General features: G+C 39.3%; 1 protein-coding gene across 10 annotated transcripts in view; it reads right to left on the bottom strand.

The window, feature by feature from the left end:
• CALD1 (caldesmon 1) overlaps positions 1 to 27550 on the bottom strand; it is a 253307-nt gene that overhangs the window by 105130 nt on the left and 120627 nt on the right. For 8 of the 10 annotated variants that reach the window (XM_057427895.1, XM_057427900.1, XM_057427892.1 and 5 more), the window contains exon 2: positions 9930 to 10021. The exons of 1 other annotated variant lie outside the window; for it this stretch is intronic. The gene's annotated coding sequence lies outside the window, so the exon portion shown is untranslated. Of the gene's footprint in view, positions 1 to 4088; positions 4238 to 9929; positions 10022 to 27550 lie in introns of those variants that run through there. One more of the 10 variants, XM_057427896.1, reaches the window with a different exon arrangement.

Here is a 27550-nt window from a genome sequence, read left to right on the forward strand (position 1 = left end):
CAATATTGAAAGTAATTGAAAACAGAAGACATGCTTCTTGATGTAGCCTAACATTTAGGAATAGAAAGTATAAATGTTAGATATACAGCTGACACTGCGATTCAAGTTTGCACCCATATACCTTCACACAAAGCATTAACACTTAAAGTCACATAAAATACCTGTGCAATATACCCTAGAACACTTATTGATACCACTTTCAAGACCCTGCAAATAAAAATCAACGTATAGATGGCACCAGCTCTTCTCCTGGCCCACAGTGCGGAAGACACAAACTCATAAGGTATTTCTTTCAAATAAAATGGCGTCACAAATGACATTACAAAAATTCTGCCCAAAGCAAATCGTATGTCCAGGGAATACATATGATTGCACGTATCGGAAATAGATCTCTTTACTTACTATCTTTACTACTGCTTTAATCCATATTATTTTGGTATCTACATTAAAAAGGAGACAGGAATATCTTTGGAGATGACTAAGCAGTTTCTTGATTTCTGTTAAGTACCAAAAAGCAGTTCTGCCAATTTATTAATATTGAAGTTTCTACAGCTTAATATGAACTTGGTTCCAAGAACTACATTGGTCTCCTTAAACTATGTGTAGCAAGAAGTCAACACTGTGCCAGCTGGCAGATTAAACAAGCCATCAAAGTAGGCTCCTACTGAATTTAAAGGATTGTTTTTCATCTTTTCCCTCTCTACTTCTCTACATCCAGATGTATTATTTAGGGAATTTTTTCCAGTCCCAGTAAGAAAAGTGAAAGAAATGCCCTTGGCACTTAATGAGTTTTTCCTCTGATGTGGTCTCCTGCTGCAATTGGAATTTATTCCATTACTGTATGGCTTGCAATGGTCCCAAAATACCTCTGACTACATGAAAAGACAGGGAAAGTGTGTTTAGGGTAGGTATGGGTCTTCATTCAAAAGCAGGGACAGCCTGGGTTGATTGATTTTTAGTGGACAACTTCATTCAGACCACCATTATCGTGGTATGCCATCCCACAATTTATGCCCTGCAGCCCCTTGTGCAGGAGACCAGCACTGCACACAATAGTTGGGAAAATCAGAGGACACTAGGATTAAGAACAAGGAGAAGGCTGGCAGAGAAGCTTATTTCTCTGCAGTCCCTGCAGGATGTCAGAAATGAGAAAAAAAGTCCTGTGTTAAAACATTGTGCCTTCACAGAACAGAGGCCATCAAGCGTATCATTTTTCCTTCAGAGGTTCAAATCAGAGCTGTATCTAATCTCTGTGGACATTTCAGACTGATTGGAACTACAGGCACCAGAAGGAGGAGCACTGGCTTTTGAAATGCCTGGAAAATAATTTTATAAAAATGGAAATAGAAATAGGAACACCACGTAGGCCTCCCTCAGTATTTCAGTTCCTGGGTAGTAAAATCAGTTCAGTCCCATAAACTTGCTACTGAACTAGAAAACAAAGAGGCCTTAAAACCAAGTATAGGCACATAGCCAGAGGCTGAGACAGCCAGCTCTGGAGCTTGACCATGAATCGGAGCATCTTCTTCCCAAGAGTGAGAAGCCCCTCCAGGCTCCCTCTCAGGCCCCGTCTGGTCCCACAAGGCAAGCAGACCTCCTATTCCCAGGCAGACTCCACAACCATCTTAGCTCATGGAACAACTGCAGGATTTGGCTCAAATAGAGTTTGTTTTGCCAAAATTGTCCGGGGGGTTACAATCATTCCCTGCCTCCTTCTTAAGGGGAAGTTTAATTTTTAATTGTATAAAGCTAAAGTGTAAAAACCGTATTTCAGATGTATTCTTTGTTTCTAATACCCATTATCCGTAAGGGGATTCCCTTGCTTGGCTAGCAGTCGGGATTCATTAGACATTTTATGATGATTCTTTCTGTTGTGCAGATATATGATGAATCTCAGATGTTTAAATAGCATATAACAGTGCTCCATTGACCTTGCTCAGTACAGTTGGAAGGAAAGAAAGGTAATTTTACTCAAAGAAATGTTAAAAATGTGTCTACACTACAGCACAGATGCAGAGGATAAAGAAACTCCAGAGGGATTAAAATATTTTAGATTAATTTGGAAGAAGGCCACATTGTGTAAAGCCTGGTTAGTTGGGCCTTTCCAATTCCATGCCATATAAACAAACCCATTTAAACTGCATTTGTTAGAAGGAATGTTTTAAAGAAAAAAAAAATCCCCCCAAGCAGTTGTAACTCAAATGACCTCCAGTTCTGTATTCTCTTCTTACTGCCTAAAGAACAAACATATGTACAACATATTCTACCCAGAGCTAGTGCAGTTGCTGCATGATTCATACCGCTTGAAAATTAAGACATTTAAGTAAAGAGATTCTGGCTCACTCAAGCAAGGTTTTAAAACTGATGCAAGGCTCAATCTGGTTGGTTTTGTGGTTGGTTTTCAAGCTGGCTTTCATACTATGGACAAGACCACTGCTTATAGATCTCTGCATGGGGCTGGGTGGAAGGAAGAAAAAGAAAAAAAAAAACTGAAAGGAAGAGACTAAAAAAAAAAAAAAGTTAAGAAAAAGAGGGAAAACTAGAATAATATGTACCATTAAGAAGACTATATAAGGACTAACTTAATGTTCAGTGTACCACTGCCTGGTAGAAGCAAGTTTTTAATGTTTACTCACTTTCAAGGTCAAATTTTGCTGCTTTTACTCACAAAGAATGGAGTTTTTGCCTTCTAAAAAGACAAGTCACAGAGTGTGGTACTAAATAACCATAAAAAGTAAAAGGTTGCTGACCCTTATGAGTTAAGTTGAGACGCAAAGGAATACGAGGGTAGCAGTGAGCCATCAAGAGGGATAAAAACGTGAAACACACAGTTATTATGCATGGTTAGCATCTACAAAACAGAAAGCACTTTAAGTAAAGGGACTTTCCTTATCATAAACCATAAATCCTGGAGCAACTTAACATGAGGAATATCCTCTTATCTGCCATGTGAATGAAGAGAGTTATCCAGTGGTCCCAGGCCTCCTTGAGTTCTTGAAATGGTACCCACGTATTTGACCATAACTCTGTCACTGCACAATTTTTTCTCTCCTTGGGGAATGTGAGGCAGCTGACCCAGCTGAGGACAACATATTGCCTGCTCTCTCACAGATACCCAAAGGAGACAACATAATTTCACCACTGAATATAACCATCTTGGAGGGAAATATGGCAACTGGACTAAAGTTTAGAAAACAAAATGAGGAAAAATGCCTTTTTCATTAAAAGTAATGCACTTTCAAAGATAAAAAGACCAATTTAAGTTCTGGGATTTGAGGTCTAGCACCCCTTCTCTTATGGGAGTTATTATGAGATGTTCTGAATATGGTATTGTAAGAGGCTATGATGGTTCTGACATTATGGCCATAAAATTCAGTTGTGATGATGGGTTCTGCAGCTATCATACATTTGATAACACATCATTTGCTTGCTGCAATGCTACTGGTTTAAGTTTTCCATGTGACCTTTTTCTTCTTGATGGTTACTGCACATTACAGATAAACATGTACTCCAGCATCTCCTGCACATTTTTACTTTGTCTGCACAAAAAGCCGGGAATATGGGAGCACACGTAGCCAGCCACGTGCTCCCATATTCAGCCTGACTGCATGAATGGAATGGATACATTAAGCTCTCTTTGGAGATACTCGAGTTCTGCAGGGACATAACCACAACCAGAAAGCTGGATTTTTACATCAACAAAAAAACAGTTCAGAATGTAGAACTTCTTGTGGTTGGGTTTTGTCCATCGAATGTCATGTATGAACCTTTGTTTATTGACATACCACTCTACACATTCATGAGAACAAGATGTTCTCTAGTCCTTTAACTATCATGGCAAAGCATTTTAAATAAATCACATAATTTCAGAAACAGATGCTAAATAGTAAAAGTGCATGTTTGCAGCAGAAACAACCAAGACCTATTTACTGGTGCTTAGAAATTTCTATTCTGTGTTTCACATTATCGCCATTAATGCATGAAAAACACAAAATCTGTTACATCCTAACCTTTCCTTTTGAACTCTATTTTTTAAATTTATTCCAAGAAATTTATGAGTAGCAGTTAGCATTTTTCAACACTCTTACCTCTGCCCTTTCACTCATATGTCTGCTGCAATTCTGTGTTCAAATATTTTTCTCATCTCTACCATCTCACATAGCAGCTTTTATAGTGGCTTCTCTGCTCCATGTAGAAAGACACACAGGATTTGTGTGACAACTTCTGCCATGGCCAAAATATCATCAAGTCATTCTAACTTCCACCTGTCTAAAAAAAATCCCACAATCCAGTCCTGAAAAGTAACTCTTTTGAGACACTTTCTTTTTCACTTTAGCATCGGAACTGGTAACCACTGACCCAAGAAAGCTTATAAGATATTAAGCCTAGATTTTGAATGTCTTAATACTTCTAGCCTGAGTGTTGTTCCTTGTAGTACTCCTAGTTAGACACTAATATACTAATAACATAACTCCATTCTTAAGATCGCCCTATTCCCAACTGATTCAAATGAAGTATGTAATAAATCTAGAAATCTTACTGGCTTCTAGTCAAGTGGCAGAAGCATGATTAATTTGATTGCCTAATAAATCACAGTTTCAGTTTAGTTAGATGCTATAGCCAACTTTATGTTGCTTGAGATAGTCAGGAGATATGTTAAGGTCATATAGATTGACAGTGGGGACGTAGGTATACAGTAATATAAAGCTGCCCAAATGGCTTTGCTTAGAGCCATTTCAGTTTATGAGTGGGCTTTATGAGCTCTGGTAACAAAGGAACCCCCTGTCTGCTTCCACGAAAAGCTCTTCAGGTGCATCAACTCTGAGTTTTTTATCCCCTAGGCTCCTTGCACCCTCTTCACTCAGGCACTCAACATGGTGTGGAAGCTGTGCACAGCTACCTAACACCAGAAATGAGTCAAGAGTCAAGAAGTGACTGCAGAGAGCTGGCTCTGGTGCCCCTGCATCTGTCTCAGGACTAATCTGCTGACTCAATAAAACTATACTCAGTTAACACTGTTAGTTTGTTAACGACTTAGTTTGTAAGGAATAAAAATCCCTGAAGATTCTGGTAAGAAAAAAAACTGAAATAGAATCAATTAATAAAAATAATTAATTCAATTTTATGTTGAGATTTGTGATTTCTTTTTTTCAGCATTGCCACAGGTTTTGCTGCTCAATATTTTCTTTATACTTGTAAAGAAAATAGCACTTAGATTGTCCTCAGTTTTAAGACGAGGCAAAAACATGAAAGAGATTTGTCTTCTGGTGACAAAACTAGCAAAAATAGAACACTTATGTTAATCTTGTCTTTGAAAAAAACATCAGTAAAAAGCCCCCCAAGCTCCATGAATATGTTGTAGACTGCACATGTCACATAACTAAGGACTGTGATTTCTTGCCTGAGGCTCCCACATTTAACAAAGGGAAACACTGCCTTCAACAAAAGATGCTATTTTAGTTATGTGCCCTTTTACCCTGTCAGAGAAACAGCTGGTATCATAAAGTCACAGCTAATTTGTATCATGTCTGCACTAACAATCAGATTCAGTTTGTATCAAACTTTCAAAGTTGGACTTAATACCAGTTGATGGATGACAGCTTTTCTTGCCTCTCCCCTTCTCAAAACATATTTAAACATCGCCTCCCACATTAAAAAAAAAAACTAAATACAAATGGAATCTTTAACATGTTTCACACAAACAGAATATATAAAAATGTTTAAATCTCATAAATTTAAGATATCCTAAAGAAGGTGAGAGGATTACAACAGTATTTTTGAAGTTCTGCGACAAATAAATAGTGCTTTCAGACAGACATGTGGGTACCAAGTGCAATGGAAAAAAAATTTCTCGTAAGAAGAAAGCTAAAAAGCCCATAACTTGCCTCAGGTAATCTCTTGGGGTATATGTTCCCTTAAAAAAAAAAAATCCAGTTTGCCTGCAAACTGCAGGCTTTTTCAAGGTCAGCCCTCAACAATTTAGGGAAGACCAATTTCATTTTTCTTTTTTTTCCAAGGGACCTGTTTCTCATTTATGCTATTAAATGTCATCTATTTTCATTTTAACATCCCCAAAGCAGAATGCCTGAACTGTGTAAAGGGACTTCAGTGAAAGTGAGAGTCAGGCCAAAGACCTAACAGCTTCTCACCCGCAGCACTTGTGTGAGAAAGAGCTGCAAAGATCAGGCTCTTCTTGGAAACAGGCATGGTGGAACTTCCAGAGACTGGGAGTTCAAGCTCAGTTCAGATAAACATCTAACAAATGATGGTGCACTTCTGAGCACCTCCACAGCACCTAAGTCTACAATGTTAGGTGGAGACAAGATATTCTTTTCAGATTTCAGCTACTTCCCACTTCCAGATGATCTAGGAGTTATTTGACTGAGGCTCTTTCATGACCTGAAAGCATCATCGAAACATAATCAAGGGAAAATCTCTTTTTTAATGCTGAGCAGTATAGTGATTATTAGTGTTCTGAACAATTGGCCTCATTTATCAGAAAGAGATTGGTTTCCTCTTCAAATTTACATACACCAAGTGAACAGTGTCCCTGGGAAGTTCAAAGCAGCAGTATCAGTAATGCAGTTTTAAAGTGACATGAGAGCTTATTGTGACAGAGCTGAGAAAGCACAGTTGTCAATGAAGACTGAAGAATCCCAGCTCCCAGCTATCTTTCCCTCAGCACACGCATTTCCTGCCTTAGAAGGTTAATATTGTGCAGAAGACAGAAAGATATAGCTTCTGCTGTGCCTAAGCTGTGCTTGGCATTGCTCTCTGATGGACTCCTTGCCAGTGAACAGAGCCAAAGAGCAGCATGCTCCTGCCACATCCTCTCCAGCAAACTATATCTGCTGTCTACCTACTGGGAAGATGCAGATAATCAACTCCACTCCCTTCACTCTGAGCACAGCAGTGACTCTGCCCCTACATATGATCCTTGTGCTTGTTCAGATTTCTTTTTTTTCTAATGTTCTTAAGCCTCTGTCTGGCAAGGCATGGTTTATAAGAAGCAGATTTCTCTTCAGCTATTCAGTGTGTCAGGTTTACAACTCCTAGGTGGTGTAATTCCTGGAGAATAAAAAATGTTCTTCATCCAAAATTTTGGATGAGTCACATCAGGTTTACTTGTTTTGGTTCACCCTTAAATGAAGCATACGGGTGCTCCATTTAATGCTCTGGTTTTCTTTGTTTCAGCTGCCTGTTTGCTCCAAATTTCTTACAAGTAATAAGATTTTACTTGCAAAAGATGACCACCAGTTGGGATCGGCAGCCAAAGACAACCTTACATTTTCATGGGGCTGTGAATTGCACCAGTGAGAACTACACTACTACTTCCCAGGCTTGATCCCCTGGTATTAAACTAAACAAAACTCCAAACAGCTGTCTTTAACAGCTCTTCAGGAATGCAGCACAGTGCAAAAAGCACCAGGTTCTCATCTCTCACACAAGAGCTGTTACCAGAAAATGCCCTGACTGCACATAGAGGTCATATGAAGTCCCTAAAGCTACAGGGAAACTCAGGCAAGATTGACTGCTGCACTTCCACTTGCAAGCAGTAGAAAGAATAGATGAGAGAAGGAAGACCCTACGCTCATTTTGATTTAATTCATAAGAATAAAGCCATAGAAAAATGTCTTCAGAAACTCTACAGAAATGCTTTCAGTCTTGAATATTTAAAAGAAAAGCTGACCAAAACAGTTCTCACAGAGTATTTCCTAATGGCAAACATCTTGACTTTTAAAAAAATATACATTTCCTTTCAAGGAAGATAATTGGTCATCACTAGCCAATGACTTTGAACCTGAACCTTACAGGGTATCATTTATTTCTTAAAACAATTTCTATAAGCGTTTCTCAGATTGTCTTCCAAAGTCAAATGTGGCTGTACTTAAGAAATAACAGAAAACTTACAGGACTGTCATGATAATACTAAACTGTATTACTGCTTGTTATACTAAGATAAAGATATGTGCCTAGTTTCCAGTACTTTACTGAGATAATACTTGTTCCTTCATTTCTAACTGAGTGTATTGGTCAACAACCTTTGCTTTAAGGATTTTCTAAAGGCAACTTTAAAAATGGCCTTTCTCCTGGTATTTTCATTCATGTCCCCTAAAAACCACCCTCCTACTTAGCTTCACAGTGTGGAAACAGGAGGTTAAGTGTGGAAGGTATTATCAAATTTTGCCTTTCCTCCCCTTCATGACAGAATTCTTCCACCACTTTGACAAGCGCTGGGCAAGCACCATGGGGACTTCAGTACAAAACAGATGACACTCACCTTCATTCTACACTTGGAGTAGATGAATGAGTCCCTGAGGAACAGATTTACAGATGCCATTTATGCACCACAACAAGACAGTAGCACCAGCTCAGAAATGCACTGAAGCACAGTCTTAGTTTTGGGGGACTGAAGTGCCTTTTTTCAACACCACAGTCTGCATGCTCAGACATGTCTACAAATAGAACTCCAGCTGCTGAGCTGTAAGAAAAACTCTGGAGGGCAGTCACTGCTCTCTCTGAACATCCTATCCTAAGCATGGTGGCTGAGCACTTGCATTTCTGATCCCATTTGCTTTTGGCCAGTATGGCCTCTTTCTCCTTGGGTCAAATTTTAAAGGAATTTACATACCTCATAAAGGCACCATGCAAGGAAACAATAGAGAACTTAAATTCAGTGATCTCACCGGGAGAAGTGTTTCGTGACAAGTCTTAGAACATTTAGGCTGGTTATGAATCAGAAAGAAATCCTAATTTTGGAATATCAGCATTTCCTACAAACTGGAAATCTCAGACTGTATATGGCTTCACCCTTAAATATTCTCCCTGCAAAGGCTCGAAAGTAATGAAGAACTCCAAAATGGCAATCAGGGCAGACAACAGCCTTAAACCATTATCAGCCCATTCAGGCACTTACACAAACCTTCTCGGAAGTGTAGGCAAAGTTAAGAATTATCCTCCTCAGGAACAATGACAAAACCAGCTAAAACAGGCCCAGACCCAGCATTTCTGATGTGGGGGAGAAGGCTGCTGGAGATGAAAGGCAACACAACTAGTGTTCAGCCTACTACTAAGTCTCTCTCCTCCACAATGCTCTTGGCAAAAAGAGGAGGAATGGAGGAAAGGTACAGGGGAGGTCCAGGCACACAAAGAACATGGTCACTCATCAGTAAGAGTAAGCAGCTCATTGTACGCTGAACTGGAGATGACAGTATCTAAGGGAGTTGCCTTGACCCTGGTGCGATATTTCTGACCCCATCAGTCTGCTGTCATAGGCACTGCTTAAACTTACAACCAGTTCTCAGTTTGTCTCCAGCCTGGAATTTCTGTACACTGAGGGGCTAAAGTTTACACACATAATAAACACTTCTTTTAAATGGTTTGTGAGGCCTTACTTGCTTTGGCAGTGAAAGAACAATGTTTGTAAAAAATGTTTAAGTCTTACATGTTGTAAATAGTCAGTAAACATGTCTACTTGGACTCTCACAGGACTCCTCAGAGCCTGCATGCCCTAAAAAGACGGCACAACAGGACAGTAACACACAAGCACATCAACTTAACACAAATAAATATGATTTAAGACTCCCACTGGAAGCAAAAAACTTGTTGAAATCCTGTAAAAAAATAAATATAGCTATTAAAAGAATAGCCATACACCCACAAACTGATTACAAAAAAAGTCAAATATTTTTATCTAAAGATAAAATTCAAGATAAGATTCAGTGGTCTCAGAGGAACAGGAGTCAAAGGTCTGACTTCAGGCCTGTCCGCTGATTTTCAGAGGGATTTGGATCAGCCCACTAGAAACAAGCAAGAACACAGCAGGCAAAAAAAGTCTCAATACAAAAACAAAAAAAAAAAACCTGATACAGGAAAACCCTTCTGAATACCACAGGCAAGGAAATCTGAGGCATTTTGATCATACTCACAGGAAGGCAATCAGAGGAAATATTCCAAGCTTTTCAGTAACAAACCAGCTACTGAAGAATCCAAAGATGACTCCTGAAAATAAAGGTGATCACTGCACAGAAATAAAAAATTTGGAACTTTATTTAGCAGTAGCATAATTATTGTGATTTTTTTTTTTGTAAAGTCTTCTTTAACAACACTCCTATAAAGTTTTTTTGAAGTATGGAAAAAACAGAAAAAATTCGCAAGATGCCAACAAAACTCCCATCAACATCCCTATAAATCAGGTTTTGACAAAGAAGACTTATTTCCCAAAGTCTCTCTACAAAGCCACTTACTAAAACCTCTTTAAGAAGTGAAGCTGATACATGTTAAGCTGAACCTTCTCTTGTGATTAGCAGGAGATGAACGAAAGCATCATCAGACCCATGGTGAGTTTTCACAAGAGAGGAAGGTTTCTGGAGTACCACCCTAAGGATCTATACTGAGACCTGTAGCATTCAACGTATTCATAAAAGTACTCTGTAAAAGGAAATGAATAGTGAGAAGATAAAGTCTGTAGATGACACAAAACCGCTCATTATAACAATTATAATCATTATAATACGAAGAACTGGGGGAAGAGTTCATAGTAATGAATTTCTCTGGGCAGACTGAATTCAATGTTCACAAGTTAAGGTACAGGGGAAAAAAAACAACCCCAAAACATATCTCTCTATACACACAGTGATGAACTCTAAATGAGCCAACAACATTCAGGAAAGACATCTCAGCATCTGAGGAAAAGCTCTCTGGAAACATTAGATGACTAGGCAGTGGTTGTAAAAAGCAAATCAAGAATCAATAGGGAAAACCCCAGGTTCTCTCTCAGTCACACATATAAGTGTATGCATACCTATGCTTCAACATTTGCATGAAATTCTGCTTGCCCTTTCTCAAGAAGACCTCCATAAAGTGATAACTATAATGATAAGAGCTATGGCATGTTCCAATCTAAGAATCTAAGAGTATGGCTCTTCCATACTCTTATCATAATCATAAAATAAGAGTACGGTTTGAAAAAGAGAAATGATTGAGGCAGGATAGGAGAAAGGTCCTGAATGGATTTTAAATAGTAAATATTGCTTATTGTTGTACAAGCACTGTAACTCAAGAAGGAATCAAAAAAGTCATGGAGAATAGTTTCGTCTGCTATAAGATAGGGTTAGTTCAGATGTGACTTCTAGCTTAGAAAGTCCCAAAGCAAAGATTGCAAGGTTCTGGGAAAGCACATAAAAGGGTTCAGCAGTAGCAGTCATTTTTCTCCTTCTTGGTAGCTGGTGCAGTGCTGTGTTTTGACTTTCAGCTCGGGAACAGAGCTGATAACAAGGATGTTTTGGTTTGGCCAAGGACTTTGTGAGCCTCATGCTCTGATAGGGAGGAGGGGAAGCCGGGAGGAAGCAGAGACAGGACACCTGACCCAAGCTAGCCAAAGAGGTATTCCATACCGCAGCATGTCATGCCCAGGATGTAACTGGGAGTTAGCCAGAAGGGTTGGGAGTCTGCAGGGTTGGAGGAGGGATGAGTCGGTGCTTGGTCAGGCTGAGGGGGGGAGTTATCAGTCGGCTGGTGGTGAGGTATTGTATTCTCTTCCCTTGTTATTTCCTTTATCATTATTATTATTGGTGGTAGCAGTAGTGATTCGTGTTATACCTTAGTTACTGGACTGCTCTTATCTCAACCTGTGGGAGTTGCATTCTTCGATTCTCCTCTCTGTCCCTCTGGGAGTAGGGGGAGGGCAAGAAGGGGGGGAAGTGAGTGAACAAGCTCTTTGACTGGGTTTAAACCACGACAAAGGAAAAGCCATTCCACACTCATGAGGTTTCACTTCATTTACTGTAAGTGGCTGCCTCAGTCAGAGATAGGATACTAATCTAGATGGACCCTTGTTCTGACCCAGCGTGACAATTCTATAAATGTCAATTCAGAGAAAGAGCAAATGAGCTGCCACCCTTATACAAAGACAGTACAACAATTTATGTGTGATCTAGTAGAAACTCATAATGGATACCAGGGGATACAGTAGGAACAGGCTTCATTGAAATGGGGTATTTTTTCCCTGAAGACTCACTCTCCTTCAGCTACCACTTGGTAATATACAGACCTACCAAAGTAAAAATAAAACCCGTAAGCTCTCTTTAGAGAGCCTCATACAATCCATACCCTTTAGACCCAAGGACCTTCATACTGCCTTCATACTGCCATATTGCAAGGAACTTCCTGCTGAAAATACAGGAGATGGATTATTTAAGAATCACTGAAGTAGAATTACTGAAAAGAGTGTGATCATAGTGCGATCATACTTGCATTAATTTGCATTATTCACTAGAAACTCGGACTTTTATGGGGGAACGCGGGGTAAATGACTATTAAACAATCTTGAAAAAAATTTTACAGACTGGTCTTTAGGTTTTACAGACACCAGTCAGTGATTTACATTACTAAAGACTCTGGGGTGACCAAAGCCAAGATCTTGATTTATCTCTTAGAAGTTTCAGTATTAGATTCAAAAGAGATCTCAATCCACTTCTGATGCTTAGCTTTACTATGTATGTATCACATTGCAAAAAGAGAGCAATGTAGGAGGACATCTCTAATCATCAAGGTCTGAAAAGAGCAACCAAGAACTCAAACTGATCTTTCTCTCACCTGCTTACACCAAGAACAGATTGGGATTTATCAGTCCACAGATCTCCAACTCACACGTAGCATCAAAGTCCTTTCAGGTAGCTGAATTAATTCAAACTTTTTCACTAACTTGAAAAGTTGACTTTGCACATTTCTATTGTTTAGCATGCCCCACTTGACTCTCAGCAAGCATAACTGCATGACATTCAGACTATGTATTAGGAGGATCCTGGGTCTAAAGGTCTTTTTCTGCTTCCGACCCTTTGCTCTCTTTCAGTCTCTTCAAGATTATTTTTTTTTAAAGGAGACAACTCCCAAAAGATTTTCCTTTTCTTTCCCACAGTCACAAACCCCTCTTCCGCTGTTCTCTTTGTATTTGCTCTGCCCTAAACCAGCATCTTTCTGAATTGAGCTCAATGTAATTTTTAATACAAATAAAATGACTGAAACGTGCTCTCACTATTTGCTATCCAAAAGAACCTCTATCACACCGCAATTCCACTCTGAGCTGACAATGAAGGGCTAAGAATTTAACAGGAAATTTCCATACAACTTAACCATGAAGGAAGTTCAAGTCCAGGTCAAAAACCAGACTCCATAAATCTAAACCCTCCAATCCAAGAAGCATCACCAGGCTTTGCACACATTTGGGGCTGTAATCTTCAGTGGTAAAATTGGCACAATTTTTAGTGTTTCTTCAGTCCTTCAAATTCCCCTGACCATAAACACTGGGTTCATTTTCTGTTCTCATTCACACAATGGCATTAACAGCATTGCAGACCTAGACACACAACCAGCACTGGACATTCAAACACACAGCAGAACTCAATTTCCAGCTTACGCAAGTACGAGAACCTCAGCTAATGTGAGACAGTATCCATTAAATGCAATTTTTAGTAAAAGAAATGCTTTTATCAGAAGTTCTTGAAAATGCATCTATCGGAAGTACTTTATGGCTTAAAAATTAGGACTTTCTTATCTTGATTACAGAAACTGTGGAAACCAAATCACATTCAAGGTCATTCAGAAGTTGACCTGTGACATTTTAATGTGTTTTTTTAAAAGTATATGCACACACACATAAAGAAAAGCAAGGCTTCACTCCCCTATACTCTGTTCATGAATTTAGTTTCATTATACCAGGCAGCTTTGAATGGAAATAAAGTTATGGAGCCCAGTTACCAAAACTATGTGCTGCAAGTGCTCCATTTTATCCAATAGCTCAACAGCTAAGATTGTGACAGGGTTTGGATCTTGTCTCTCTTCTTAGGGAGTTTAGCCTACATCTCCCAAAGGACACTCTAGCATGAGGATGTTCTTCCACATCCTTTCCTACCAAGCGCTGGTGCCAAGAGTGTAAGAGGAATTATAATACACCACACTAAAGCTCTGTATTCTGTCTCTGGCAGTGGCCAATAGAAGATGTTTAGGGTAGAAACAAGAGCAGGGAAAACATATAATGATGCTTCCCACAAATACTCTACAACACCTTGTGACTTCCAGAATGCCTGACAGGAAGGTGGAATCTGTATATTTACTGATCTCCATGGCAGCTTTTTTCCATTATTATTTCCAGTAGCTGCCAACACTCAGCAAAATCCCATAACAGAGAGTCCCACAACTTAATTATGTGCTATGTGAACATATAGTTTGCTTTGGGCAAGTAATTAAACCTTCATACTGACTCTAGGACTTAGCTATGTCACTTCTCAGCTGAAGGCGCACTCACCTAACACACAGCTACATAGGAAGTATTCCTCATTGCATCACATATAATGGAGCAATCCCAAAGTATCCAACAGCAAGGTACTTAAGAAGCTGTTTTGGAAATAGCACACCTGGGTTTCAGTCCCAATTACATATTTGATCATTTAGGAAAGTGAAATAACACCAGTAGGGAAAGAGTGGGAGCACCATAAAGAACAGTTGGAAAGTACACTTTACAGTTCTTTTGGACAAAGGAGGTAACCCAGTCTACATACCAGGTTCTGAATTAGAAATCTATTAAATAAAAGAAGGATTCCTCCTCCAATATTTAAAAATAGCAAATCATTTCACAGACTCATAGAACAGTTCCAGTTGGAATGCATCTCTGGAGATCATCTAGTCCAAATTGCCTGCTTAGAGCAGGCTGCTCAGGATCATATCCAATGGGGTTTGAATATCTCCAAGGATGGAGACTCCCCAGCCTTCCTGGGAAATTTGTTGATCACAATAATATTTTTTTTTCCCTACATTTTAATGGAATTTTCTGTATTTCAATTTGTGTCCCTTTTCTCATGCTCTTTCACTGGGTACCACTGAGAGCAGTTCGGCTCCATCTTCTTTGCCATCATTGCTCCCCCACTCTCATATTTACAGAGTCACAGTGTGTGACAGCCATAGAGTGGCTACTAAACTTGAATCTCATTCCGGCCACAGCTAGGAATTTCTGCCCAGAGATTTTGGTATTGGCTCTTGTGCAAATTATTTCTTTTTTCCCTCAAGTCATGAGAATGAGAACCAGCAACCACCCTTTTAAAAAGCAGTCTAGGTGAAGTGTTTCTTTGTTTACTCATTTCTTCCAGAACTCTTCTTTTTTTGATTTGTATGGTGTCAGGGTTGCCATGTAGTTTATTTATTTAGGAAGACATTACAGAGGGAACACTTACATAAAACCTCTGCTCAGATGTGCTATATGCACATTACAGTGTTTGGCAAGAAAATGTCACTGATGGAAGGGGGGAACAGGAAGCCTCGAATTCATTCATTGTTATCTAAAGAAGGTACCCAAGGAATTTGTTTTCTAGGATGACCTAAAAAGAGGAGGTGTGTTGTCTCCTGTGAACTTCTTGCCTAACCACTTACACTCAGGTTATCAGCACAAAACATCAACGTTCAAAGTAAATTAAAAAGTCTCCCATGCTGCAATACACTTAGAGTTTAATTTAAAAACCATAGTCAAAGCACTTTGACTTCAGGCTAAGCACACATTTATGTGCTCTGCTGAACATGGACAGTCTGTTGTACCTGAGCTCTACTTCCCAGAAGGCTGCAGCCATCTCCTAGTTATCAGTTTTTCTGTCAGTGTTAATAGTGCAGTAGTATCACTGAGCCCCAGCTTTCTGAGTGCTATACAAACAGTAAGAAAAAAAAGGTTGTTCTTACCCCCAGAGTTTATTATCAGGTACAGAAGGAATGAAACTACATGTTAGAAATTTCTGATCTAATAGGTAATCTAAATTTAATATATTATTATGTTATATATGTTAATATTGTTAAAGAAAGGGTTTAGAGTTCAAATGCCATCTTAACCTCAGCTGAATAATGACCATTAAGGCACAGCCCACAGGTCTTCCAGGAAATACTTCCACCGTTTAAACACATAACTACATGTATATACTATTGTTAGCTTTCAAATATTATTAAGTACTCAGTCCATTATGGCTTCATCTTTCTGTAGCTTCATCTGAAGAAGATTTCAGCAATGCAGAGAAGTATCAATAAGTACAGATTCACAGGGAGAATGTGAGCTGTAGGAAATATTTTCCTATCCCATTATATATTTTCTGTTTGAACTACAAAGGCTGCATTACATACAGGGCTGATAGTCCTGATTGTCCTGATGTGTTCAGAGTCTGGATGTAAAGAGTCAGGGAGAGGGAAAGCATGCCATCGGCAGTGACTTTTCCAGCCCAGTTGCAAAATATATTGGAGATCTGAAGAGGAGGGAGTAAAGAAATCCTTCTCCAACATTCATCTGTCCTTCATCTGTCCTTTACAGTTCAACTTCTTGGGAAGCCACTGGACCTCACCATCAATCCACTCCCAATGCCATATGCATAGCAGTACACAGAATGGCTCTCCAGAGCAGGACCTGGGGGTACCCTGAGCACACCCTATGTCATGTACAAGGCTGCTCAATGAATGTTCTTAATTACAAATTTGAATCAGAGCTTATGATCATGATTGGTCTTTAAAGTAACACTAGACAACCATACACATCAGGGAGAAAGTCTGTGAAGGAGAAAAATGCCCTACATACAGCCTTGCATCCTGGCATAAGACAGGATGGAAAGAGAACTGCTGGCCGAGGTTAAACACAACCAAAACAAAATGATTAGCTACTGCCCATACTGAGTGGAAGTAAAATGCAAGATCTTTACACGGTTATTCTTGAAATTAGAGGCTAAAAAATAAGCAAAGTATGTGTGCATCTGAGCAGATGTGGGCTGGAACATCATCCTCAGCCATGCAAATATAGCACTTGCTTCCTTCTTTGGCCACATTCATGCTACTAAGCAGAAACCATTTGCTAACCACACAGCAGTGGCATTCACATTAGTAGAAAACCAGACTCCTCATCTCTTCCTGCTTTGATCAGCAGTTACTAACCACAGGAATAAACAGAGGGTTGTGTTCTTCACTTTCTTCACGCAGGCTCTGCAGTTCTCACATGGACATCAGTGGCAGCAAGAACAGGCCAATCCTGTTTCAGAATAGCCATTTGTCCTCATGTAAATTTATCTCCCTGATAGAGGAGCAACATACACGGCAAGGAAAAGACAATTCAAGGAGGGTTTTCCCCTTTCAATTTGTGATCTGGAAGAACAAGCATTTTAAAATTTAAAAACCGAAGCTTGCCATATCCCTTTTTGATCATCTGGAGATGGAACATAGGCTCCACTACATCACCAGCAGTGAATCCAGGCATGTCTGCTACAGAACATGCTACTGAGGGAGAACATTTACTGGTAATAACAAGTCCCCAGATCCTTGCAAATCCATTGTCCATTTCAAAAAATGGTTAAGAAAACTTAGAGCTCTAATCTAAATTATTAACAATCCATAAAGAATACTGCATAATGATTCAGAAAATAGTCACTTGCAACAGACAGCAAATGGAAACTTGCTGCTGTAAAGCATATTTTGACAGCTGTTAGCATCATTCAACATGACAAGTGAAAGAATTTGCTCAAAACAAGCAGAGCAGGGCAGCTGAAATAAGTCTGCAGTAACAAAAAGGTTGTCTCTTGTGAAAGTTCTGATTTTCTCCTCTCCTGTGTCTTCTTCATTTTTTGAACGTACACATGCTGCTGGGCTGGGTGTCAGGAGAGAAAGAGCTGAAGGGAGAATTCTGCAAGCTGTATCCTTTTCAGGGAAGTTTAATTAATGGTGTTTCAGAAGGATTCTGATTGACAGGATTAGTGCCAACACTAAAAATTACTATTTGTGGATACTGGAGCTCACAGCTCCCATAAAAATAAAGCAGTTCAGAACGGAGCTTTGTGCAAATGAAGGCATTCCCTCAGCGGGGAAGGTTCATGTGAACCTTTTCTGTGGCTTCCCTTCACATGGGTTTTCCCTTGGAGATGGGATAGCAGAAAGTCCCTGGAGAATACCCTGCCCTGGGTGCAGAAGATTGATTCAGGTTTCTTGGTTAGCCCTTGAGAAGGTTTTTATAATGAGCTAAAATGAAACTCTAGGAAGAAATGTTCCCAAACTTCACAGAGAGGAACATTTGGTTCCACTTTCTTTGCTTCCCTATTTATTTTAAGTTTATACTAAATACATTTTGCTTTTAGTTTTCCAATTCATACCACCTTCCTATTAAGATAACTTAGTATTCTGCTACTGACACTCAGCCCAAAACACAGTTTCATTGTTCTAATATCTTATAAGGACTCGGGACAGATTACTGACCACAACATTGCATTTTATCTGATTATTGTAAAGTCTTTCAGTAGTAACCCAAATAAATCATCTTTTAGAAGGATAAAGCATTACATGCCAAAACTAGAAACTGGAAATAAGCCAATGCTATGCCACTGCAACAGCAAAAGAAGGACTGCAGCATCCCAGTTCACACAGGAAGCACCCACCTGTTTGCTGAGCCATCTCCCAGAAACTGTGAAATGGAGCAAAAAAGGTGACTCTTTCTACTTACTCCATCCCTCTCAATTACCCTTCTCGGAAAGGACAACAAAGTAATTCAATACACCGATCTCTTCTGAGCAATTTTCAGGTACCTAATTTGCATCATACCTTCACTTTCTTGCTCCATGTTTTCTCCATTATTCTTCTTTCACTATAGACATTTCCCCCGAAATCTCCAATCTCTCTCAAATACTTTTTTGGCCTTTAAAGTGCTTGGATAACATTATTTCTTCAGATTATAACCATTCATATCTGTTTGTCCTTTCTGGCTAACTGATGCAAGATGAAACAAAGCTAAGCTAATCTTTCATAGAGGAAAAATATTATAGTACACCAGAATGCGGGCACTTACTCAGACATAAACAATGCAAACTGTTTTTTTAAAGTGGCTATATTATATATGGAAAGCTTGAAAATTACACATTGCAAAGACTGTCCCAGTAGTAACATTATGTATTATTAATACATATAGTTATATCTTTTTCCATGGTCTGGTTCCAGTGACCCAACAAACCACTACTTTTCTTCTATCTACTATATTTCTGCCTGGGAATAGCTGTAGCCTTGGTGCTGTCAGCTCCAACTGCTATTAATTTTTGGTATGTCAACTGGTATATCTCAACTTTAGCTTAAAAATGCCTGCAGAAAGTACCAGATACTCCTGGACATTCAAGGGCCTTTAAATATCCACACAAAACCTAAATTTTAGTCCACTCAGAAAACCAGATTGATTGTTACAGATTGACACCATCTTCTCCACTATATAAGCAATCAACTCTGTCATGACCTGCTGAGAAATGGATCATCACCCTGACTTCTTCGTTTTCTACCCCACAGACTGAGAAAATGAAGTTACTGGAGAAGACATGGCAAGCATGTCTATTTTCTAATTTATCACCTAATGTGCAAACACAAAAACTGGCAGCTCATGACTGATCATCAGAGGAAAAACCACCAAGGCTGTTTGTCAACCTTCAGACACTACCTGTGCTCTCAGTGACATGAATCTTTGCCAAACCCACTCCATTTATTTTAATGAGCTACAACTCATAAATTCAATATGCAGTTTAAATCTCTCCTCACTTGGCTGCCAAATAAACAGCAAGGAATGTGCATGTTAAAAAAAAAATGAAGTTATCTTGGTCACACCTATTACTTTTCCAAAAGGAAGGGCATGCTCAGATACTGCAGATGAGAATCTAGATGTCTGAGCCCCAGCTACTTGTTTAGACTGTTAGCTTTGCTTTCAATGGTAGGAAATATTACATAAAATCCATGTAACACATACAAGCTAAGTGCAAATGATGAAAGAAATCAACAAGGGAAAAGAGGCCAGAGAGCTGTTGTGATGGAAGAATAGCAGCTGGGAAAACTGAAGTCAACTCAGCTATGTTATTTTTTAATTAAAAATAAACATGCATTTTGTTGCCAAGGGATTGGTTAACATTCCATTTAAAAAGAAGAAAAAAAAGTTAAGATAGGAATTCTGTTTCACTTCACTCTCATTCGCCTCCTAACCTCTCTCTTCTGCTCCTTCTTCCCCCCCCCAAAAATAGTATTTAGAGATTTTACAGAAAAAAAAACAACCCAGTCATAAAATTTAGGTCAGTATGCAGCACCGCACAGAGCCACCTATTTTTAAGGTATTCTCTTTCTCTCACATATTAAAAATCATCAGAGACTATCATTTTAATATTGTTAATTATTTAATCTTCACTGCCAACCTCCTTTCTAGCTATAAAAGTATGCATGACTACACTGCCTGAGACTGCATTTACTGTGTGTAAATGATAAAGACTCTTTGGACAGCCCTTTTAATGAAGGTTTCAGCAGACCCATGTTAAAGCTTCCGAGTTCAGCCTTGCTTCTCTTCAATCAAATACTAAAGCAGCTTTTATTCATGCCTGGGTAAGGGTTTGTCCTAGGCTATTTTTATGGAATTTGCTTGTGTCTAAGACCAAGAGATGTCTTACACTGGGGTTCTTACTTCACAAACAGGAGTATGAAGTCACTAGCAGATTAAAACCAAAGAATCTGAAAGTTCAGTTCAGGCTTTTCATACACTCCGAGGACCCAAAAGCCAACTACTTTTAAAGGCTGACTACCTTATTAGCATCTCTCTACTTTTATTATGCCTGACCTTAGAGAAACTTGCTACTACTGAGGTGTTAGCCACAAACCAGCCTTATGACTATTTCTCTGCACTACTTCCATATCACATTTCAAAATCTTACTGTGATTCACCAGCTTTTACCTTCTTTCTCCCCATCTTCTTTACAAGTTATTTACATTTTGCTTAAGATGCTTTAGGCAATAATTCATCTGAAATACATATCCAGAGGCACTTGCAATTGTTCTGATAAAGCATATAGGAGCTGGTGGTGCAAATTTTCCCCAAATCAGATCAAAGAAATAGAAATTTTCTCCCAAAATTTCCATCTCCTACTGAATAAAAGTATCAGTTCTGGTTGAATCAAAGAAATAGCAGTCACTCAGTTGACTGGTGAGAAAAGGTAATTCAGCTGAAGTAAAAATACTAAAGGATTCAGTAACCTGAAGAGGGACTTTTTACAAAAGGTATGTAGTGACAGGACAAGCGGGAATGGCTTTAAACTGAAAGAGTGGAGATTTAGATTAGATGTTAGAAAAAAGTCTTCACTTTGAGGGTGGTGAGACACTGGCACAGGTTGTCCAGAGGAGCTGTGGATGCCCTATCCCTGGCAGTGTTCAAGGCCTGATTGGACAGGGCTTGAAGCAACCTGATCTAGGAGGTTGGAACTGGATGACCTTGAAGGTCCCTTCCAACCCAAACCATTCTATGGCTCTGTATCTCCTGCATCTCATCTAAGTATCATCATGCACAGCAAGTCACCAGCCTAAGGGCTGTTCTGGAATAGGACTTGCTTGCATCTAACTGAATTCATTCCAGTTTGTATTAAAAAAGTTTGTTGACAAGGGGAAATATAATATTTAGTTATTCAGTTCAGAGCAGCTCTAAAAAGAAAGATTGCTGAACAAGAATAGTGCAGTATAAGATGGTCAATATACCCACATTTTCAGAACAGAAAGACCCATCCTCCATCCCAGCTGCACAGAGTGGTATTTAAAACTTCAGTCTTGCAAGGACACAGAGCCAATGGATTAATCTGAAAATGTCTCTCTGCCTGCCTTTCTACCTTATGAGGTCTTTCTGTGCATCCCATTGCCTTTCCAGAAAGAGTCTGAAATTCTGAAAACATAAAGACAGAAATAATTTTTCACCCAGCTCTGATCAGTATCTGCTGACTCACATCCAGATTCCTTTCTAGTATCTGAATCTTCCATTGGCTCCATAGAAAATCTGTAGTCGACCACAGATCATAAGGACAGCTAACTAAATAGCATAATGCATATTATTTGTGATGCAACAGTAAGCACAAGAGAAAGAGGATACTGGGTTGCAAAACGTTTTTCTTAATGCTTTGCATATTTTTTGGAAAAGGAAAGAAAACCACATTAGGCAAAATGCATTTGTTTTGACTCAAAGACATTGGCTCCCACAGAAACATTACTTCAGCTAGTGAGAGTTCAAGTTTTTGTTGCCCAAAACATGTTTAAAAAAAAATAAAAATATTAAAAAGCCTTTGGAACTCAAAAGTTATTCCTCATCCCAACCAAATGTAAATAAATTCAACAGCTTAGTGACCAACAGTACACAGCAGGATGACTTTTCTGGGTAATTAAGCATCAAAGCAGAGCTGAAACATACTAAAAATATTCTTTGGCAAGGCAAAACTGGATTCACCATTAGAAAGTAAGAGAATGGGGGAAGAATAGCTTGGCACTGACAGAACCAAAACATGCTACACTTCAGTCTCCTTAAGTTTTACACCAATTTCCATTTAAGAATAGAATTTAGTTGAATTAAACATCATTGGAGAGATGGTTTTACCTTTCAGATGGTCACTTGGTGTTTGAGTCTAAGTGTTACATGAAAAGAGAGAAGTCAGAGAGGCTTCTCAGTTAAACTTTACCTTTTCCAGATAGGGTGACTATTTGACTATCAAATAGTAGCTTCCTAATACTGACTACTAGAATTCTATCCTTCCCACAGTATTTTTGTTTTTCTTCAAGATCTGCAACAGCTCGATCTAAAAACTAAAACAAAGAAAAAGCTTTTATCCATTGCCTGTATAATGGCAGGGAGATAGGTACAATCACACAAATACTGAGAACAGGGAAACTAAATTTATACTCAACAATACAAATGGAAGACAACAGATCCTGTCTAGTGGGAAAGAGTTGTAACAAAGTCACTTAAAAATGTCATCAGCCTTTATTCACAAGAACAGTCTTATCAATGAATAATAACTCAGTGATTCTGCTGTGTTTTAAAAGGCTAGAAGCCTCTTCTTGTCATACGATAACAGCTCTATTTTGTCTTTTAGACCTCAGAGCAAGAACCTAGGCCACTGAAAATACAAGCATGTACCAAAATGGTCTAAACATTTAAGACCATCCACATGTCCCATCTTCATCTGGCAAACAGAAAATGAAATGCTATTTACAGCCCTTTGATATTTCTTTGTTTCTCATGGGAAACTGGTTGATGTTGTCTATTGTCAGCTCTCATTGTTAACAACACTCATGAAGAGTTTATTAATTTTATGCCTTGATGCCATCTGTCCAAAGCAACCTTTCAATGAGGGTCACATTAGACCAATAAACAGCAAAGTATCATATAGACATCAGGATTCATTCACTAAGTGGAAGTCAAGAAGGCTAACATCGAAATTTCATATATTTCTCATTTTAAAACAGAACTCTCTTGTCAGCCTCAAGTTTTCCTTAATCTTTAAGTTGTAGAAATACACAAAACTAAACAATAGTTTCTTACTCCACTGATTTCTTTTGTCACATAATATATGAAACCAACTTCAAAGAACATTCCCATTGGAATATGCTCCATCTTCCTTTCTTGATCCTATTGAAAATCTGGGAATGAAGCAGTTCAAATGTGAAATAATGCCTAGTTTCATCCATTCAATGGATGCCAAGTTATGGTTTCTCCCAGTTGAGAGCAACATTTTTAGCTGGAATTGAAGAACTCTATACCATAAGAATACATGGCACATCATGGGACTCACTTTGAAAAACCTGGTCTACTGGGGATCCACCTGTCAGAGAAGGGAAAGAGCATCTTCAATCATCGGCTTGCTAGGCTGGTGAAGAGGGCTTTAAACTAAACTTACCAAGGAACCTTAATCCACCCCATTCCTACCAGTTTGATGGCAAATGCCCAGAGCCTGGAGGGGAATCACAGGTCTGCAAGCAGCACAAAGGAGTTTCTGCCACTCCCTCTCTCCAGCCAATAAGTCAGCTTCATCAGAGGCCCAACTTAAATGCATTTATGCAAATACACATAGCATGGGGAATAAACAAGAGAAGTTAAGAGGCATGATTGCCTGCTAAGCTACAATCTTATTGGTCATGGAGACGTGGCAGGACAGGCAGGGGCAATGAGGAGGGCATGACACCCTCTATTTCGTGACCACCTAGAGTGCACAGAGCTCTGCCTGGGGATGGATGAGGAGCCAACCGAGAGTTTACGGGTGAGGATTACGGGAGGGCAGGGACAGGTGACATTTTAGTGGGGGTCTGCTACAAATTGCCTAAGCAGGAAGACTGAGCAGCTGAGCCCCTCCTCAGGCAGACAGGAGCAGCTTCACATTGACAAGTAGCTGAGAAGAAATAAAGAAAAATTGTCCGAGCAGCCAGGGATCAGGTTAGGAAAGCTAAATCCCTGATAGAATGAAATTAATCTGGCCAGGGATCTTAAGGGCAAAAAGAAAAACTTCTATAGGTACACCAATGATAAAAGGAAGACTAGGGAAAACATGGGCCTTCTCCAGAAGGAAACAGGAGACCTGGTTACCTGGGTTATGAAGAAGGCTGAGGTACTTAACTCTTTTGTCTGTCTTCATTGGCAAGTGCTCCAGCCACACCAGCCTAGTCACAGAAGGCAAATGCTGGGACTAGGAGAATGAAGAACCACTCACTGTAAGAGAAAATCAGGTTCAAGACCATCTGAGAAACCTGAAGGTGCACAAGTGTGTGGGACCTGATGAGATGCATTTGCAGGTCCTAAGGGAACTGGAAGATGAAGTGTCTAAGCCACTATCCATTATATCTGGGAAACTGTGGCAGTCCAGTGAAGGAAAACATAACCTACATTATTAAAAAGGGAAAAAAGGAAGACCAAGAGAACTATGGGCTTGTGAGTCTCACCTGAGTGCCTGGCAAGATCATGGAGCAGATCTCCCTGGAAACTATCCTAAGGCACATGGGAAATAAGGAAGTGACCAATGAAAGCCAAGATGGCTTCACTAAGGATAAATTGTGCCTGACAAATTTGATAGCCTTCTATGACAGGGCTACGGCATTGGTGGATAAGGGGAGAGTGACTGACCTTACCTACCTGGACTTGTACAGTAGCTATACTCCAGAGGGGTAGCTATAGAAAGAAATCTGGCCTATACTTTAGGTAAAAAACATACCCAAGACACACAACACAGGGAAGGAAAGGGGACGTGGAAAAATAAAGCAATTGGAAACCGGTTGTTAGAAAAAGAGGAAGAGCAACAGTGACACAAAAGCATCAAAAATGAAGATTGGGACAGCAATTGGCACAGAGGGAATGAGACCAACCAGAGAAGTGGTTAGCAGGTAAAAGTTTAACCATAGGCCTGACCTGGCTTCATTACACCAGAAGTCCAAAGCAACTCTTACAGCTCCTCCAGTTTAAGGCTAGGGCTTGTTGCAGAAGCACGGTGTCATATTCAGGACCAGTATCTGAAGGGGGCCTGTAAGGATGCTGCGGAGGGACTCCTCATTAGGGACTGTAGTGATAGGACAAAGGGTAATGGGTTAAAACTTAAACAGGGGAAGTTTAGATTGGATATAAGGAAGAAGTTCTTTACTGTAAGGGTGGTGAGGCACTGGAATGGGTTGTCCAAGGAAGCTGTGAATGCTCCATTCCTGGTGGTGTTCAAGGCCAGGCTGGACAGAGCCTTGGGTGAGATGGTTTAGTGTGAGGTGTCCCTGCCCATGGCAGGGGGGTTGGAAGTAGATGATCTTAAGGTCCTTTCCAACCCTAACTATTCTGTGATTCTATGATTATCACATTATTCTTTTATATATATTTATAGTTTCTTCAGTGGTGCTTGTCCCTCCTACTTAGAAAAGAGGCCCACACACCAACAGAAAAGGAATCCATGCTGAGTTACCGTCAGATAGGAGGAATGAAAAAACAGCCTTACAATAATACTTCATGAAGCAAGGCTCATTCTACCTATCTTACCAAAAACAGGAGATTAGAAATAGATCACCAAAGAACTAAAATGTAGTGTTGTAGCTCTGAGTTTGATCTACAAAACAGCTTTCATCTAAACAATTAGATGGCTCTCCTCCAAACCATTCATCATCTCAGATACTTTTCTAATTTTGACTTCTACTCACTAGAGAGCAGAAGCCTTCTAAATAATTATCATCTAGGGATTCTTCAGCTGGAATTTGGACTGGCCTACAAAATTCCTCCAGATAATGCTCCTTGACTTTTTCCCATAGACCTCACTATTGAAGTGCAATGCTTGGAATGCCAGCTTCACTCTGCAGAAATTAGCCTTCTGCGCAACAATGTCAAATTCAATGACTTAGTACCAAGACTGTGAAAACTAATAGGATGCTCCAACTTTTGTGTTTGAACAATAACTTGCTTCTAGGATTACTTTGAAGGAGATTGGGGGCAACCAAATAAATAATTATGAGGGTTTTTTAAGGGTTGTTAGATGAGCACTTGCAGAGAATGAAGTCTTCCACTGGTCTACAAAGCCGACCAGTGATTGGCAGCAGCAGCCATGTCAGCCCAGTTAGGTACAGATTTATTTCCAGTTAATATTTAGCTACTTTGCATTTTCCATCCAGGATGGCAGAGTGGGACAGTAGCTTTAGTGACCTTTCTCATAGCAAATCACTTATTCCATACACATCATTGCCTGTCAAAAAAATTGCATTCCATCACAAGGAATCTGTTTGAAACTCCACAAGGGGAAGGCTTCAGGTAATATATTATCTCTTCCCCTAGCCAAGTTCGTATGCTTTCTTGCAATACACAAGCACAAATATATCTATAATCACTTTTAGTCAACATTCTACCACAGTAAAGTTTTTGTTTCTTTCTATGGTATGCATATAATTTCCACTACAGGACTGAGTGATTCAGTTTTCAATCTCACAACAAACCTATGAAGAAAGGAGTAATTTCTGTTCCCATTTTACCATGGGCTGATTGTAACAAAGGGAAAATAGCTAATTTGAACAGCCACAGACATTCTGTGAATGAAAAATTTGTATGGGGGCCTCCTAGTGTGTCAAACATTGTTTTTGTGTTGGTTTTTGCTTTGAGTTTGGTAGGGTTTTTTTGGTTGGGTTGATTTTCTTTTTTCCTCCCCCATTTGGTTTTCTTGTTTTCTTTACAGGGAAAAGAGAGGAGGAATAAAATAAAATAAAATTAAAATAAAATAAAATAAAATAAAATAAAACTTTTTCTGTAAGAAATAAATGCTTCATTTCCTAGAAACACAGAACTTATTTCTGTCAGATTCTTTCAGTGCTATGCTCTGAAAAGGGAGAGGAGAGAGTGACAAATGTGGCAGTAGGTGATAAACTGCTGTCCTCTTTAGAAACAGCAATTCTATTGCTGTTGATTTCCTTTTTTGAGCCAGAACCAAAGCATATGAAGGGCCTCTTTATACATCCATAAATGACATCCAAACCATTAAAAATAATGAGAGGAGGAGGAAGGAGAAAAGAGAGGAAGCTTTAGACAAACCCTACATACTGTTTTGTTCTAAGCATACAAAACAGCAGAAGTATCTTTAGTGCACTATTGGAACTGTAAGTAGGATCACTTGTGCTTGGCAATTGACCAGACATCTGTGAAGATTCTATATGCTTTTAAAAACTCCATATACTTAACATAGAGACTGTGATTTATAATCCCCCAAACTGTGCAACACAC

This window comes from Pezoporus wallicus, unplaced genomic scaffold (genome assembly GCF_028554395.1).
Source record: "Pezoporus wallicus isolate ANWC-B61680 ecotype Strahan unplaced genomic scaffold, APGP_CSIRO_Pwel_v1 contig_2908, whole genome shotgun sequence".
Lineage (NCBI taxonomy): Eukaryota > Metazoa > Chordata > Aves > Psittaciformes > Psittacidae > Pezoporus > Pezoporus wallicus.